The 14,717-nt window shown below is 36.3% G+C and overlaps 1 protein-coding gene across 5 annotated transcripts in view; it reads right to left on the reverse strand.

Annotated features, from left to right (window-relative positions):
• LOC103026485 (IQ motif and SEC7 domain-containing protein 1) overlaps positions 1 to 14,717 on the reverse strand; it is a 296,017-nt gene that overhangs the window by 251,656 nt on the left and 29,644 nt on the right. The window lies entirely within an intron of this gene.

Consider the following 14,717-nt stretch of genomic DNA (forward strand, 5'->3'; position numbering starts at 1 on the left):
ATATATACACTACAATAGGGGTGGGCGATATGGCTCTAAAATAATATCACGCTATTTCAGGGTATTTTTGCGATAACGATATACTTGGCGATATAGGAAAACAGAAAAATAATTAAGAGTATAACAGCATAATCATAATGTGGCAAAATAAATAATATAGCATAAAATAATATAATGCAGCAAATAATATTGCAGAATATTTAGTGCATGCGTATAAACTGCAAACTAAAACAATTATACAATAAATACACCTAAAGCTTCACAGTAAATAATAGACTACTTTTAAGACAGAACATCTCTATTATCACAATATGGATTTTTAATATCATGATATTTCTGTGTCACGATATATTGTATACGATTGTATACTCAGAGCAGCACACAGCAGGGCTATACTTTTAAACAATAGGGTTCTTTAAGGGTTCAAGAATTCAAGCAGTTTTAGGGCTCTATTATACACCCTGCACAAGAGGCGTTGTAATGCACATTGCTATCTTACACCCCGTCAACAGTCTATTTCCATGCCTTGCACCCGCTCCATTAAAGTAGCGTCACAGTGTAGCAATAAATCTACACTAGGGCTGCACGATATATCGTTTAAGCATCGTCATCGCGATTTGCACATGCGCAATAGTCACATCGCAGAACGTTCAATTTCACTTAAGGCAAATAAATCAAACACGTCATGATGCGTCATGTTTTGATTCTCGACACAGGAAGTAGATACACAGTGCTGTCTCTGTGTCTGTGTGAGTGACAGGCTGCTGCTGCCTGAGAAGCTCACAAGGGGGAGGGGGAACGCAAGGAGGGGGGGGGGGGGGGTTCAGGAGTAAATAGCCTCCATTCACATGGTTGGGCACGTGCTTGTAAACGTGGGCATGTGTTGAAAGCTGTGCACCTCAGTCCAGCACAGTTTTGCAGTGCAGATATTTGTTTCCAGTTACAGCTGAATTCACTCTTTTAATGCCAGAAAAACAAACAAACACTCTTATTTACCTTTTAAAAAGCGATTTAAATACATGATTAAAGGGCCGATTACTGTTGTTTTGCTGTTTTTTGGGGTTTTGAGTTGAGCTCGGCGCTGACTCAGCTCTTAATCGGTCCGGACGCAGCCCTAATCTACACTGATGGGTGTGGTGTTGTGGAAGGGAGGTGTGTTCAGGTTAATTTCTGGTGCGTTTCTGTTTTGGTGATGGAAAACACACTGACTGATGGTGCGCCACTGACTGATTAAAACCCTGACAACAGTCAGCAGTCAAACGTCATATCATATCTTAGCCATGCAGGAGCCCCGCTCATTAAACACTCAAACACAGATGCACTGCAGAGCACCAACCCGACTTTTAACTCAACAATAAATAAAATAAAGAATAAAATAACATTACTGTTCCTTGAGACACTCAAAAGCACCACGCTGTTAAGATACGAACGTGCCAAAGTCAGAGCTCACCTGCCTCTTATGCCTTAAATCCAGCTGCGTGAGCTGCATATGACCGGTGCTCTATAGAATGCTAAAATAGGGCCCTCAATTGTCATTAGCATCACATATGGTGCATCAGGTGGAACAAAATTGTAATCTCACGGTCCAGTTCCACCCAAAAAAGCAACTATGTTAGATAAAATAGAATAAAATAAAATAAGAATCAAATATAGAATAAGAATAAATAGATAACAAGATAAATACACATAATATAACAGGAGACTAGGGAAGAAGGGAAGTAGCAGCAAATAAAAAAAACAGAGTGCAAGAGCATACGGCACTTTTGCTATAGCAGCATGCATTATGGAGCATGAACCTGATACAGTGTCTCAGTGCAGGTAAATTAACAGTGTTGTTTTAAATATATAATTGTCCTCAGAACGTGTCAGTGTGTTGGTTGGGTAGAGTTTAGAAGTCTTAGTCTGGTTGTTTTTAGACTTGATGCTCCACAGCCTGAGGGAAGCGGTAGAAAAAGTTCCTCATCATTTAAGGGTTTATGTAGCTCTGTTTAAATGTATAAGTATGATTTAGGGTTTGACAGTCAGGATGATGGGTGATGGGTGATGGATGGATGGATGGATGGATGAATGGATGGTGGTGATGGTGGTGGTGATGATGGTGGTGATGGTGATGGTGGTGGTGGTGGTGGTGGTGGTGATGATGGTGGTGATGATGGTGATGATGATGATGATGACGACGTTGACGACAACGATGGATGATGGATGATTAATGATGGATGAATAATGATGGATGATTAATGATGGATGATTAATGATGGATGAGTAATGATAATAAATGATGGAGATGATAGTGATTGATAATGATGACAATGATGTTGATGATGAATGATGGATGATGAATGATAGATGATTAATGATGGATAATGGGAGATGAATGATTATGGATGATGATGAGTATGGATAATGACTATGGATTATTATGATGATGATGAATATGGATGATGATGATGGATGATGAATGATGAAGAATGATCATGGATGATCATGATGAATGATGGATGTTTGATAATGAATGATGGATGATTGATAATGAATGATGGATAATAGATTATGGATGAAGATGGATGACGGATAATGAATGATGGATAATGGGTGATGAATGATTAAGGATGATAGAGGATTAATGATTGATGACGAATGATGATAGATGATGGATGGTGGATAATGAACGAGGATGATGATGATAACGGATAATAATAGACGATGGTTTGAATGATTAGACTGTAAGTGGGGTGTACGATAGCAATGAGCATTATTGTATGTGTATGAATGTTAGAAGACTTGTTTGTTTACTGGGGTTTGAGATAGTAACCATTATATATGATATATTTATAGACATATAAATAAAAACATTTATACAGACAATGAAACTTTTTATTACCATCATTGTAAAAAAAAAAATAATAATAATAATAATAATTTCATCTGCATTTACCCATTTCATGCTAAACCCTCTAATCTCCACATTTCCCCAGGGTCTAAATAAACTGAAACAATGCGTAATTCTAATGTAACTTTCATGTTGTACGTTTTTTTAATGGTGAAACGGCAGTGTAAAGTGAGACGGATTAAAATGAACGGCTGCCTGAAAGAAGCTCCTTCAGCACTACTCTGAGAGGAAGATCGATAGCGGTACTTCCAGAGGTCACAGCGGACGCAAGCCGTGCATCTGCTGTTTCAACACAACACAGAGCAAAGCATGGAGACGGGAATCAGGAATCATCCTGCTGTAATACTGAACACACTGAGACCAGCTGGACCTCCGGATCTGTACTGAGCTCAGCTCAAACTGACCAGGTTCAAGCTGAATGTAAAATCTCTATTCCTAATAAACACCCATCCCGCTTAGCGTTCAGGTTTAGTATGAAACATTTACTACAAAAAGTCAGAACTGGGAATCAGAGCAGAAAATATCTGCTTTACCTACACATCTGAAATTAATGCTAAAAAGACCACTTAAAAATGATGAATTTCTTTGATTTTACCAAATTGAAAACCTCTGGAATATAATCAAGAGGAAGATGGATGATCACAAGCCATCAAACTGCTTGAATAAAGTTATCCAAAAGCAGTGTGTAAGACTGGTGGAGGAGAACATGATGGCAAGATGCATGAAAAAAACTGCGATTAAAAAACAGGGTTACTCATCCAAATATTGATTTCTGGAATCTTTATGAATATGAACCTGTTTTCTTTGCATTATATGAGGTCTGAAAGCTCTGCATCTTCTGCATCTCAGCTAAAATTAAAGCTCGTCAGACCTAAAATTAAGGCTCCACATGGCGAAAATGCTCCATGCAGCTAAAATTTAAGCTTTACAACAGCTAAAATTAAAGCTACACACGGCTAAGATTAAAGCTACACATGGCTAAAATTAAAGCTCCACGCAGCTAAAATTAAAAGCTTCACAAGTCTAAAATTAAAGCTACACATGGCTAAAATTTATAGCTTCACAAGGCTAAAATTAAAAGGTGCATGCAGCTAAAATTAAAGCTTTACACAGCTAAAATTAAGGCTACACGCGGCTAAAATTAAAGCTCCATGCAGCAAAAATTAAAGCTCCACGCAGCTAAAATTAAAAGCTTTACAAGGCTAAAATTAAAGCTTCACATGGCTAAAATTAAAAGCTTCACAAGGCTAAAATTAAAATTAATGAGTTTCTTTGATTTTACCAAATTGAAAACCTCTGGAATAAAATCAAGAGGAACATGGATGATCACAAATCCATCAAACCACCAAACTGAAATGGTTATTTTTTATTTTTTGTGTAAGACTGGTGGAGGAGAACATGATGCCAAGATGCATGAAAACTGCGATTAAAAACCACCAGGGTTATTCCACCAAATATTGATTTCTGGAATCTTTACAAACATGAACCTGTTTTCTTTGCATTATTTGAGGTCTGAAAGCTCTGCATCTTCTGCATCTCAGCTAAAATTAAAGCTTGTCAGACCTAAAATTAAGGCTAAACACAGCTAAAATGCTCCATGCAGCTAAAATTTACGCTTTACAACAGCTAAAATTAAAGCTCCACATGGCTAAAAATTAAAGCTCCACACGTCTAAAATTAAAGCCTCACATAGGTAAAATTAAAAGGTCCAGGCAGCTAAAATTAAAGATTCATACGACTACAAATTAAAGCTACACACGGCTAAAATTAAAGCTCCATGCAGCAAAAATTAAGGCTCTACGTGGATAAAATGAAAAGCTTCACAAGGCTAAAATTAAAGCTACACATGGCTAAAATTTTAAGTTTCACAAGCCCAAAATTAAAAGCTCCATGCAGCAAAAATTAAAGCTCCACGCGGCTAAAATTAGAAGCTTCACAAGGCTAAAATGAAAGCTTCACTTGGCTAAAATTTAAAGCTTCACAAGGCTAAAATTAAAAGGTCCCTGCAGCTAAAATTAAAGCTTCACACAGCTAAAATTAAAGCTACACACGGCTAAAATTGAAGCTCCACGCAGCAAAAATTAAAGCTCCACATGGCTAAAATTTAAAGCTTCACAAGCCCAAAATTAAAAGCTTCACAAGGCTAAAATTTAAATTGATGAGTTTCTTTGATTTTACCAAATTGAAAACCTCTGGAATATAATCAAGAGGAAGATGGATGATCACAAGCCATCAAACCACCAAACTGAACTGCTTGAATTTTTGCATCAGGAGTAAAGCAGCATAAAGTTATCCAAAAGCAGTGTGTAAGACTGGTGGAGGAGAACATGATGCCAAGATAAATTAAAACTGTGATTAAAAACCACCAGGGTTATTCCACCAAATATTGATTTCTGAACTCTTAAAACTTTATGAATATTAACTTGTTTTCTTTGCATTATTTGAGGTCTGAAAGCTCTGCATCTTTTTTGTTATTTCAGTCATTTTTCATTTTCTGTAAATAAATGCTCTAAATGACAATATTATTATTTGGAATTTGGGAGAAATGTTGTCTGTAGTTTATAGAATAAAACAACAATGTTCATTTTATCATTTTTAAACCTATGAATAGCAGAATCTGAGAAACTGATTCAGAATCTAAAGTGCTCTCTTAATTTGTTTACCCAGAGTCTTATTAAAAATATATATTGCATGTGTTTATCAGTCACTACCTGTGTTTTTTCATAGCACTGTTAAAAAAAAAAAACGTTTTTTTTTTTTATTTTTTCATTTGGGTTTGATATAAAACTCTCTTTACTCTCGTTCTTTCATTCATACACTGGAAAACGTTGCATTTCTTGTAGTAATAAGATTTATATTTAGTATATATTTAGTTTAATAGGCTTTATTATACTCACATAAAGTGTTTTATGAGTTAAATTTTAGTTCATATTCAGAACAGCAATCAAATCAATCTGAATCCTGCAAACACGTCTAATGAATGTTTAACAGGGCAGTTAGAGAGGGCTGAGGAGTGGACGGGTAAAGTGGGTGATAATGTTATTTAATAGATATTATAACGCAGGGATGAGAAACTGCACTTCTGCTGGATTTTATACCTCATTAAATAAAAGAGCTAATTACCAAATTCTTGATAAGCTCATTTATGAGGTTTAAATCAGATCCTGCTTTTAATTTCACCAGTAATTAACCCTCAAATGCAGGGATTCCCTTATTCTTATTAAATACAGACTCTGATATTACCATTTATTCATATACAACCGAACAGCCATTACATTAACACCACTTCTTTACATTAGGACTATGAAGGAACACATAAGGAATCATGTAGTAACTTAAAAGTGTTAAACAAACCAAAAAAACAAAATACTCTAAAGTGAAGAAGCATTTAGATGCTCTCATCTGGGGAGCTGTTAACTCTGATGAATTTATCCTGTATAACAGAGGAAACGTAATTACTATTTTTAAGAAAAAAGTTAAAAACATATATTTTTAATAATATAGCTTTTAATTAGACCTTATTCTTATTTTTCAAGCTTTTAATTAGATCCTCCTTCTTATTTATTTCTTATAACTGTTTTATTATTTGGTTCTAATTTTATTATTACCCTATAATTATTTTAATTTTCTAGCTTTTAATTAGGTTTTAATTATGTGTATTTGTCTGGTTTACATAAATTTTTTGATCTATCATTTTCATTTTTTTGTTTTTGAGTACTATATTTTATTAGTGTAAATTTTAATTGACTTTTTTATGTCTTGCTTGTGTGATATTTCTGCTTCTCTTTCTCCCTATGTAAAGCACTTTGAGATTTTTGTATGAAACACTGCGTTTTTTTGTATGAAAAGTGCAATATAAATAAAGTTTATTATTATTATTATTATTATTATTATTATTATTATTATTATTATTATTATTATTATTATTAACAAAGGAAACTCTTGCTCTTCCTTTCCTGGGGTGGTCCTGATGAGTGCCACTTTCATCATCATAACATTTTTGATGGTCTTTTTTTGCAACTACACTTAAAGATACTTTCAAAGTTCTTTTTTTTTTTCGTATTGATTGACCTTCATTTCTTAAATGTTTTTTTTTTCTTTACTTAGAGTAGTTCTTGCCATAATATGGATTAGAACATTGTTTTTCAACCTGCCGTGGGCAAAAAAAAGTTAAAATTATTTTAAATATATAAAATGTTATCAAAAGTAATTTAACGGTGCAAATTTTAATTATTTGCCAATTAAAACATGTTTAGGTTGAGCTAGTTGATTGGTTTAATAAGGTCTGCAAGGCTAAAATTAAAGCTCAGCACAGCTCAAATTAAACCTCCAAGCAGCTACAATTAAAAGGTCTGTGCGGCTAAAATTAAAAGGTCCAAAAAAAATTCTACAATGCAGAATATTTTAAAATAATTTAAAAAAACACCGAATTTATTGTGTCCAAACTTTTGACTAGTATGTATAGTCAAATGAAAAGATCTGCATGGCTAAAATTATAGCTCCAAGCAGCTAAAACAAAAAGGTAAACAAGGTTAAAATTAAAGGTCCGTGGGGCTAAAATTGAAGCTCTGTGCGGCTAAGATTAAAAGGTCAAAAATTCCACAATACAGAACATTTTTAAATAATGAAAAACCACTGAACTAAATGTGTCCAAACTTTTGACTGGTACTGTGCAGTACAAGCTGTAGCTGGAAGCAGAACACACACACAGCTCGTATTATAATGAGAAAACTTCTTCAGTAACCTGGAGCCGAGGGTTGTCTGTAAAAGTTAAAAGCAGTTCAAAGAGTGATATAAAACTCCAGCAGCTCTGGAGCGAACGGCCTGAATATAAACAGCGTGGTCTCAGATAGATCAGTGTGATGAGTATAAATATCCCACCATCATAAGAGGCTTTCAAAATCAATAATCATCTCTCTGTGTTTTGGGGGTATTTTATAACCTTGTTTTTATAACCGTGTTTTTTCAGAACAAAGTTGGGACGGTATGAAAAATGCTAATATAAGAAACTTTTATAGTTTTATACTGTCTTTTTTCACTTATGTTCATTTTGACTTTTACATGACTGTAAACATAAAACCCAAAATGAATTAAAACCTCTACTTGGCTAAAATTAAAAGCTTCACAAGGCTAAAATTAAAAGACTTCGCTTGGCTAAAATTAAAGCTCCCTGCAGCTACAATTAAAAGGTCCATGCAGCTAAAATTAAAGGTCCACACGGTTAAAATTAAAGCTCCATATGGCTAAAATTAAAGCTTCGCACAGTTAGAATTAAAGGTTTCATAGCTGTAATTAAGGTTCCGCACAGCTAAAATTAAAGCTTGTCAGACCTAAAATTAAGGCTCCACATGGCAAAAATGCTCCATTCAGCGAAAATCTGTCTGTGCAGCTAAAATTAAAGCTTCACAAGGCTAAAATTAAAGCTCCACACAGCTAAAATTAAAGCAACACGCTGCTAAAATTAAAGCTTCACAAGGCTAAAATTAAAAGCTTCACAAGGCTACAATTAAAGCTTCACAAGGTTAAAATTAAAGCTCTGTGCGGCTAAAATTTAAAGCACAGCAAAGCTAAAATGAAAGCTTCACAAGGCTAAAATTAAAGCTCCAAGTGGCTAAAATTAAAAGGTCCCCAAGGCTAAAATTAAAGCTATGCAGGGCTAAAATTAAAAGCACAGCAAAGCTAAAATGAAAGATTCACAAGGCTAAAATTAAAGCTTCACAAGGCTAAAGGTAAAGCTTCACAAAACTAAAAGTAAAGCTTCACAAGGCCAAAATTAAAAGATTCACAAGGCTAAAATTAAAGCTACACATGGCTAAAATTAAAAGCTTCACAAGGCTAAAATGAAAAGCTCCGTGCAGCTAAAATGAAAAGGTCCATGCAGCAAAAATTATAAGCTCCACGTGGCTAAAATTAAAGCTCTGCACAATTAAAATTAAAGCTTCACAAGGCTAAAATTAAAGCTACACAAAGCTAAAATTAAAAGCTCCACATGGTTAAAATGAAAAGCTCCACAAGGCTAAAATTAAAGCTACACAAAGCTAAAATTAAAAGCTCCACATGGTTAAAATTAAAAGCACCACGCAGCTAAAATTTAAAGGTCCATGCAGCTAAAATGAAAGCTCCGCCTGGCTAAAATGGAAAGGTCTCACTACATAAACTAAGCACAGTGATCACACTGATTATGATTGTGATGGTAGATATTATACACAGATTTTTTTTTTATAATTACACTGAAAAAAGCAGAGACGTGTGTAAAAATCACACTTTTTGCTCTCAGATCTCCACAATAGAAGCAGGATGTAATTTAGGGCTAGTAGAATAATGGGGCTCCGGTGCGGACCCCCGTCCCCGCTCTCAGAATAAGACCACTGTAATGGTTATATTACAGCCGGAACAGAACAAGCTGAAATTGCTCTCGGCTTGTTATCCTGAGTTACGCTGCAGCATTCAGCCAGAGCACTACTGTCTGACAACCAGCACATTCCCAAAATATATATATACATATACAAACAGCTCTGGAAAAAATTACTTAAAAATGATGAGTTTCTTTGTTTCTTTGATTTTACTAAATAGAAAACCTCTGGAATATAATCAAGAGGAAGATGGATGATCACAAGCCATCAAACCACCAAACTGAACTGCTTGACTTTTTGCACCAGGAGTAAAGCAGCATAAAGTTATCCAAAAGCAGTGTGTAAGACTGGTGGAGGAGGAGAACATGATGCCAAGATGCATGAAAACTGTGATTAAAAACCACCAGGGTTATTCCACCAAATATTGATTTCTGAACTCTGAACTTATTTCAGCCATTTCTCATTTATTTTCTGTAAATAAATGCTCTAAATGACAATATTTTTATTTGAAATTTGGGAGAAATGTTGTCTGTAGTTTATAGAATAAAACAACAATTTTCATTTTACTCTCATTTAACCTATAAATAGCAAACTCAGAGAAACTGATTCAGAAACCGAAGTGCTCTCTTTTTTTGTGTGTGTCTGTTGTATATGTAATACATTGTCGGGATGGTAATGACGTCTAGGTAGACCAGGGAAAACAGAACCAAACTTCCTATTCAGGATTTTAAAAAATAAAGATATGCACAGGACTGGATGATAAAAATGTTGTCTAAAGATATTTAAAGAAATCTGCACAAAATTCAACAATTGCCTCAGCAGATTTTAAATAAACGTTTATTAAATACTACAGTTATATAAATGCACTAATTCAAATTAGTGTCAGTTTATTATGCGTTTACTGATTATTTATTTTTAGTTTTAAATGTAATATTGAAGACTATACTTTGTTTGTAAGCACTGATAAAATACTCAGCAATAAATATACTCAGAGATAGGGCTGGATGGTATACCAGAGGGGAAATTAAAACCAACATGCACTTTTCACATACCGCCATACCGCTAGAGGCGCTGCGGCGTGCCGTGTAGAACAGCACTGCCAAAGCAGCAGATACAGCACGCTAACTAACACTAGCCAGTTAGCATAACAAGCTAACACACTGGAGTATCTGTAGCTCAGCTCTGTGGAGTCAAAAAGCTCGTCTCACTCTGTCCTGCCTGGGGAGATATGAGAACAGCACTTTATCTGAGGAGCTTCTGCTGCTGTTCCTCACTGTATGAGTGTTTTACACTGAGTAAAATAGAAAAAAACACTTTTCCTAAATTTAAATTAAAAAAAGACAAAATGTTATCTTACTTACAGTATCGCAATACACACCGCAATGTATCAAACCGTAACCGTATAATTATGTTTTATATTTTAGATTCTTCAAAGTAGCACCTCTTGCTTAGATTAGACAGTTTTGCACATCTCTGCTGGATTTTCTCAGACGGCTTTATGAGGTAGAGTCACCTGGAATTCAGGCTTTCAGTTAACAGCTGTGCTGAACTCATCAAGAGTTAATTACTTGAATTTCTTGCCTTTTAATAAAGTGTTTGAGAGCATCAGTTAAAGTAAAGTAGTGAAGAGGTAGAGTTACAGGTATACAGTGAATAGTGAATATTTGAGTAATGTTCTAATATAGATTATGAGAAGCAAGAACTACTCAACTAAGTAAAGAAAAAAAAAATACAGGTCAGTCAATTCCGAAAAGGAGAATTGAAAAAACTCAGCAGCAGTAGCAAAAAAAAACAAAAAAAAGTTATGATAAGGGCACCGAGTGGTCCAGCTGTCTGAAGCGCTTCCACTATGATCGGGAGATTGCAGGTTTTAATCCCGGTCATGCAGCTTGCCATCAGCTGCCAGAGCAGATACTAGGCAGATGGTGCTATTTCTTCTCATCACTCCTAGGGTGATGTGGATCAGCACAAGGCTGCGTCTGTGAGCTGATGTATCAGAACCGAGTCGCTGCTCTTTCCTCCGAGCGTTAGCGATGTGATGCTACTCGGTAATGCTGCATCATTAGCAGTTTGAAAAGAGGCGGAGTCTGACTTCACATGAGTCACAGGAGACACGTGCTAGTCTGTACCCTCCTGGTGTTGGGGCATCACTCGTGATAGTTGGATATACAGCTTAACCCTTGTGTGGTGTTCATATTTTTGTTACTCGTTTACTTTGTTACTTGTATTTAATTCAGCAAAATTAAGCAATTCTACATTAAAATGCTTTACACATGCTCACTTCACCTAAATTGCAAGCAATATAAACAGCTTACATGGTTAATATTTGCCCTTTACCTTTCTTATGTTACATTTCTTTTAAAAAGTGCTACTCTTTTTTTATTAGTTTTTTAATAAAATGTAAAAGAAAATGAATTAAACTCAAGATATGAGTAGAAAATTTGTTTAGTTTCAAATTTACAAATGAAGCAATGTTTATTAGCCCTTGGCCAAACATACTGTATGTAATATAAACGTGTAGGGGGGGGCGGGGGGTGTGTGTTTATTGAAAATGTGTTTTGATATATGTTTTTCACAAAAAATGAGCCAATGCCAATGAGTTTGAGTTAGAAAAAAAAATGTTTTGTATCATTTGATGAAAAATGAAAACGGGTCCCACAGACCCGAACACCACACAAGGGTTAATGGACGGGACAATTGTCGTAGCAGGAAAGCAGGAAGAGCAAGAGTTTCCTCTGTTGTACAGGATGGGTTCATCAGAGTTACCAGAGTTTTAGGTTTGTTTAACACTTTTTTGAAGTTACAACATGATTCCTTATGTAGTCTGGATGACTTTTCCTGACACTGTATAAAAGCAAGTATACTGAATGTAAGTGTGTATTGTGTAAGGCTGTGTTTATATATATATATATATATATATATATATATATATATATATATATATATATATATATATATATACACGCAGGATAAATTGGGTGAGTGTGCTGCATGTACTCAGCGCTCTCTAAACTAATGAAATAAATCCATCTTGTGCTGCTTTACATTTAAAGCGGTCTGCTAAACTCTGCTTAGTATGCAGCTGCTCGGACCCCGGCAGGAAGAGGCATCACGTCAATGGCTTCTCTGGCGTGGAGGACCGGCTCTCACGCTCCTCCAGCCGCCATTTAACCGGGATCCAGTGCAGCTGGGCGTACTTCACTGACTGGGCCATTTTATCTGGCATGGAAATGTCAGAACCCATCGGAAAGATCATCCTGCACTGCTTCTGCTGCTCCGAGGAGTCGTCCTGAGACCCCAAACGCCTCCGGAGACACACACACACACTCTCACTGACACACACACACCTCATTTCAAACCTGGAGCATCCTGTAATCTAATCTCAGGCTCTGCCCTGCTCTAACAGCACCTCCAGCTGAACGCCCCGGCTCCGCCCGGCCTCCAAACCCTAATAAAGCATCTCCGCCGGGTTTAATACTGCTGACTCAGCGCCTATCAATCTCCCCGTTTCTGCATTATAAGCATATTCACACATAATTGAAGAAAAGCATTAAGATATGGACGATGGAGCTTCTGATTGAGAAATTTAACACAGCAGCAGCAGCAGCATCATTTACGAGATATTCACACTGCATCTTACTGCTAGGCTCAGAGGGGTTGGGGGGCAGGGGGGGGCAACCACCCACCTCTCGTGCCTTTATGGTTGACAAAACATCCCTAAAGTGCCTTTAGTTAGGGGTTTAGATGCACCTAGAACAGGGGTGTCTAAACTTTTTTTGTTGGGGGCCAGAAGGAGAAATATATTTGAAGTCACGTGCCACAGACTCTGTAATAAAAACAAATAATGAAATATACCACTTTAAATAATACTTTTTTTCCTGATTATTTCATTTACACACCATTTTACTTGACTTACTATCTTTATCTTTGACAGTGTTGTGTAAACTAAGATTTTTCAAACTGATGTTTAATTTCATGATGTCTCTTAATATTAAACTCCTTAATTACGGCAACTTTTAGACTCTTTGGCCCGATTTCTGTGCTAGAAATGCGCACTCTCTCTGCTTTTAGACTCTTTTGCCGCGTTTTTTGCGCTAGAAATGCGCACTCTCTCTGCTTTTAGACTCTTTGGCCCGTTTCTTTGCGCTAGAAATGCGCACCCTCTCTGCTTTTAGACTCTTTTGCCCCATTTTTCTGCATTAGAAATGCACACCCTCTCCTCTTTTAGACTCTTTGCCCTGTTTTTCTGCGCTAGAAATGTGCACTCTCTCTGCTTTTAGACTCTTTGGTGCGTTTTTCTGCACTAGAAATACGCACTCTCTCCGCTTTTAGACTCTTTGGCACGTTTCTGACACCTAGTGTTCAAACTTTGAATCTCACATTATAAAAACCTGCTTAACAGCGGGCCAACTTTCATTCTATTTCTAAAATACCTCGTAGTTTGGACACCCCTGACCTAGACAGTACATTGTGACTTAAACACCTCATCCACCGGCTAATCCAAAGTAAAAGCCATTACGGAAGTACAGTTTAAAAATAAGTACTAAACATCATTATTGAGTATTTAAACACTTCCATCCCCCATCCTCACCATGTTCTAAAAAGGGACAGTAGAGAGCATCTTAAGCACCTGCATTACCAATATCTACACTACACGCAGCATCCGCAAGGCCACCAGCATTGTGAACGACCCCACCCATCCCTCACACGGACTCTTCGCTCTAAAGCCGTCCGGCAAAAGATACCGGATCCTCCACTACTAGACTCTGCAACAGCTTCTTCCACCAGGCAGTCAGACTCCTCAACACACAGAGACAGAGCTGAAACAACCCTCACTAAACACCCAACACACTCACACAACGCAAAAAAAACTGAACTGATACTTCCTACCACCCCTCACACACTGGAATAGTGTTTCCACAGACTGAAAACTCTGCTGCTAATTCTTCTAGTGCATCTCAAAAAAAAAAAAAAAAGAATATCATTAAAAAGTTACTTTATTTCGGTAATTCAGTTTAAAATGTGAAACTCAAATGTTATATAGATGTACTAAACACAGAGTGATTTATTTTAAGTGTTTATTTCTTTTATTGTTAATTGTGGCTAAAACCCAAAAATCAATGTCACTGACTTTAGACTTGATAATAAAACACAGTGGATCAACACCAGCAGATGACATGTCTCTCCATTAAACCATCACTGATTATCAGTAAATTTTACATTTCATTTGTAAATCAAGGGAGCAGAGTCTGGAGGAAGAGTGGAGAGACACACAGTCCAAACTGCTCGAGGTCTAGTGTGAAGTTTCCACCAATCAGTGATGGTTATCAAGTCTAAAGTCAGTGCAGTTTTGTTTTCCCACAAAATCTTACAGCACTTCATGCTTCGCTCTGCTACTGACAACTTTTATAGAGATGCGGATTTTTCATTTTCCAGCAGGACTTGGCACACTGCCCACACACTGCCAAAAGTAC

Source organism: Astyanax mexicanus, chromosome 13 (genome assembly GCF_023375975.1).
Source record: "Astyanax mexicanus isolate ESR-SI-001 chromosome 13, AstMex3_surface, whole genome shotgun sequence".
NCBI classification, from domain to species: domain Eukaryota; kingdom Metazoa; phylum Chordata; class Actinopteri; order Characiformes; family Acestrorhamphidae; genus Astyanax; species Astyanax mexicanus.